Below are 4,736 nucleotides of genomic sequence, written 5' to 3'. Positions count from 1 at the left end.
TTATAAATTAATGAAATCTGTGGAGTGCTTGATGTGGGAGAATCTGTAAGTAGATTTGTGTTTTTACAAGCTCACTCCACATGCAGGGAACAGGACATCTTGGAATAATAATGGGTATATCTAAGAAGTAGTTGCAATCCACACATAGGGTGTATGTTGATGGATTGACTTCCACATAGCAAAGGTGACAGACAGAATGACCGAGAAAACATTACAGGTAAGATGGACAGTGCTTGGGGATTTGGGGAAGGATTTGGTTAGCCTCAGTAGATCTTGGTGGTATTCCCTAACTATTCTGTCCCATGTTAGGATATTTGGATAATGCAAGGTAAAGTGTGCTGTTGTGCACATGTGCTACCCTGATTCTTCTTAGAGTGGTGAGAAGGAAGTAGGCCTCTGTCATCTCTGTTTGCAGTTCATTTACTGCAACGGCTCAGCCCAGTAGAAGAGAGAAACAGTGCTTGATTCTGATTTGGTGGATCAGACTGTGACTGCAAGTTAGGCTTCTTTTCAATGTGGTTTAGAATATTTTAAATTTCCTTCTTTGCATCTAGCGAGTCACTTTTAAAGTTGTATGAAGACATGGGAGATATGGAAAATGTAAAAATATTTGGGGGAACAAAGGATCCATTGAGAAATCTGTTATTAGGATTATGTGTCATTTCCTCTCCTTACTCAAAGGTTCACCCATTTCTCTTACTTCATACAAGGAGAACGATTTGAGTTAACAAAGGACCCAATGAGTGCCAAGAACCATTAGTGTTGCTGCATGCTTTGTAGATGGCTGTGGTCTGTGTCCAGCTCTTCCCTGTGGGGTAGCCTATCTCCATGCTCCCCACATATGTTATATGTTTGTGGAACAATCTTTCTTATTTAGCACATTGGTCAGCATTTATCTTCTTGGAGAATTAATCCACCTCAGATCGTAAGACATTGCTTAATAAATGTCAAGGTTACCTGCTACCTAACTCAAAGATTCATTGAAAAGGTCCCTCTTAATTCATTAGAACAAATGCCATAGGACGTTTTGGAAGGTGAACAAAGAGCTCATCTTCTATTGTCACAGATTTCAAGTACTCCAAGACCCTAGACTTAAAACTGGACTCTACCACCTAGCTTGTTTGAAGATCACAAAACGCCTACTGGTACATTCTTGGATGATTCTAGGGACTTTTATTTCTTCATTTTTGTGGGGGGAAACTTAAGTAATTGGAAGGTATCACCAGCAAAGGACAACCATTTGCATGCTGGTCTTTCTTTCTGACTCAGGGTGACTACAGGACTGCAGAGTGATATCCTCCAGCCTGCTTCCATGATCTTCTTACCTGAACTTCAGTTTTAGCTCTGAAGTGACTATGAATTGCAGCTAATGAAATTCTAGGAACAGTTGTACAGGAAGCAAAGGCCAAACAATTTGGGATCAAATTTGTCAAGGAGCATTTCACAAAATGACATATTTTTTTTTATTCTTCATCATACTTATAATTCAAAAGTGAGTCTAAATGTCAGATCTTGTCCTGATATATTTCTTCTCTGTCTGACAGAATTAGGCTCTCTACTTGGGGTACAGATGGCCCTATTCCTTCTTTCTAAAATACAACTCACAACATGATATTGTAAATTTCCCACTTCTTGGAGGGAAAGGATTTTACTGTTACTCATCTTTGAATGTACTGTTCCTATCCGAGGTCATGGTTTCATCGCAAGAGCAGCACACATTTGTTGAGTGAATAATAAATACCCCATTAAGAGCATGTGGTTTTATGTAAGCTGAAACATTTTTAACTTTGAACATGTATTAATTAATTTCTGTGACAAATCCTCGGTATTTCAGAGGATTAACCAAATAGAACGTATTTTCAGTCACATGACAACCATTTGGTGGGTAATGATTAGTGGGTAGGAAGTTTTTAATACCTTACACTTCTTTCTTATAACTGCATGCTTCTAGGCATAAGTTGGAAGCCTATATCTGTGACGTAGAAATTCCTGGGCACACTCTTGTGTAACAGAAATGTCTGCTGCCTTTGTCAAGACATGTCCTTCTTATTAATCTATGTACCTAACATTAATTTGAGAGTTTTCTATGTGCAAGAATATGTTCTAAGCACTTAGGATGTAACAGTAAGCAGATTCCTTTGCCTGGAAAATTTACATTTTAGTGGTAGTAAATAACAAACAATAAGCAAACTAAATGACATTGTTTAGTATTTTGGGATGTGATACATGTTATAGAAAAGTACAAAGTCTGGCAAGGCAAAGGAAATCAGGTATATCTAGCAGGGCTTCTTGAAAGATTATATATTATATTTATTTTTATAAATATAATAATATTTATAATACATAATTATACCAACACATTATATTAATATATTACATAATAATATGATGATATAATAGTAATTATTATATTCTGTTATATTGAAGAGGGCTTCTTTGAAATCAGGTGCCACGGGGTAGTATGAAGTCTTTCCTAAACATAACCAATTTACAGATATGTATATACTGCACACAGAAAGATCTCATTGCCTAGCCTTCATCATTACTTTCTATAGCACCACATTCCACTAGACCAAATTAACTATGTAGACTCCAGACTCCAAGCTATTTCATTTCCTTTTCTTCAAAATTGTATCATTTAAAAAAAGTTCATATCTGTGTATATTATGTGTTGAACAGGTTCCTCTCTGTCTCCATTTCTTTCTTATGTGCTACTATCTTTGTTCCTTGGTTCGACACATAAACATTTTCTTTTCTTTCTTTGCAGTCCTGTTGGCAGAACCTAGGGTATAGCATATGCTAAGCAAGCATTTTACCACCAAGCTACACCTGTAGTCTGATTGAAACAATTATTATCTCTCTTCTTAGTTTTTAATAATTAGAATGCTTTGTGGGTATGGGGGAAGGATTGTGGAAGGGAGTGACCAGGAGGGAGGCAGCGAGTAGGATATAAATGAGTAAGTAAAAACACATTACATTAAAAAATAATTGGAATGCTTCTTCTCTGTCAACTAATGAGCATAGGTTCCAGAGCTCATCTCTAGACTTTGTGTCCTTTTGATGCCAGTGATGAGGGCTGGAGAGGCCTCACGGGGAGACATAAAGAGGAGATTCATATTCAGTGTTTCTAGGTACTTCTGGTAATTCAAAGATGCAATAAAGAACTTCTCAAGAGTCACATCGGCACATTAAATACAGACTTTAAAGGAGGGGATGCTTGTTCATGAGCTAGGGCAAGGAGGGGGGTCATGAATTCCCAGAATGTGAAGTTGATGAGACTTCTACATTATTTGAATTTTAGTCTGGACTGCTTACATCATGCATCTGATGTAGAAACTGTAGAAAACGTTTCAAAGAAAGAGTACTCAGACTTGCCAAATGTGGCTGGTAGGTGGGGTGGGGTGAGTAAGATGTGGCCTGAGGTTGCCGGAGCCATTGTCACTGAGCCCAGACCATGCTGCTGCTGGCCTGTCACCCACCGTTCACACACTATCGGTCCCAAAAGATTCACAGTCTAAGATGGCAACCTTCAAGGACCAGCTAATTATGAATCTTCTTAAGGGAGAACTGATTACACAGAAGAAGATTACAGTTATTGGGGTTGGCATGGCTTGTGCCATCAGTATCTTAATGAAGGACTTGGCGATGAGCTTGCCCTTGTTGATGTCATGGAAAGACACGCTGAAGGGAGGGATAGCATCTCCAGCCTTTTCCTCAGAACATCAAAAATTGTCTCCAGTAAAGACTACAGTGTGACTGCAAGCTGGTCATTATCACCGCGGGGGCCCGTCAGCAAGAGGGAGAGAGCCGACTCAATTTGGTCCAGCGAAACGTGAAAATGTTCAGGTTCATCATTCCCAATATTGTGAAATACAGTCCATACCACAAGCTGATCATTGTCTCAAATCTAGTGGATATCTTGAACTACGTGGCTTGGAAAATCAGTGACTTTCCCAAAAGCCGAGTCGTTGGAAATGATTGCAGTCTGGAGTCATCTCGGTTCCCCTACCTGATGGGAGAAAGGCTGGAAGTTCACCCGCTGAGCTGTCATGGGTGGGCCCTGGGGCAGCATGGTGGAGCGGTGTGAATGTTGCTGGCATCTCCTTGAAGATTCGGAACCCAGAACTGGACACTGATGTAGGTGAGGAGCAGTGGAAGGATGTTCACAAGCAGGTGGTTGACAATGCCTGCGAAGTGATCAAGCTGAAAGGTTGTACATCCTGGGCCATTGGCCTTTCTGTGGCAGACTTGGCTGAGAGCATAATGAAGAACCTTAGGAGGGTACATCCCATTTCCACCATGATTAAGGCTCTCTATGGAATCAATGATGATCTCTTCCTCAGTGTACCTTGTCTCCTGGTAGAAAATGGAATCTCAGACGTTGTGAAGGTGATTCTGACTCCTGAAGAGGAGGTCCACCTGAAGAAGAGTGCAGACACCCTCTGGGGGATCCAGAGGAGCTGTAGTTCTGAAGTCTTTCTGGTGTCCTAGCAGTTCCCTGTCCAGGCTTCAGTGCAGTTTCTATGGAGACCACATGCTGTCTCTGTCTGACTTGAGTTGTGGTTAGTACACTTGGTTAAGGTAGTCTGGGGAAAAATCTCAATTCCCACAGCTCTACCCTGCTGCTAAGTGAACCTATGTAGTGGTAACCTGGTTATTGCGACAGTCCCACTGTCTCCAAGACCACTGCCAGCTGTGTGCAGACTTCGATCATCCCGTGAGCCTGCTTCATTGTT

General features: G+C 40.6%; 1 pseudogene; it reads left to right on the top strand.

The window, feature by feature from the left end:
• The first annotated feature begins 3,507 nt into the window (after positions 1-3,507).
• Positions 3,508-4,491, top strand: LOC116905618 (annotated as a pseudogene).
• The last annotated feature ends 245 nt before the right edge of the window (positions 4,492-4,736 follow it).

Source organism: Rattus rattus, chromosome 7 (genome assembly GCF_011064425.1).
Source record: "Rattus rattus isolate New Zealand chromosome 7, Rrattus_CSIRO_v1, whole genome shotgun sequence".
In the NCBI taxonomy this organism is placed as follows: domain Eukaryota; kingdom Metazoa; phylum Chordata; class Mammalia; order Rodentia; family Muridae; genus Rattus; species Rattus rattus.
The sequence above is the reverse complement of the archived record's forward strand: the minus strand, read 5'-3'. Positions and strand labels throughout refer to the sequence as shown.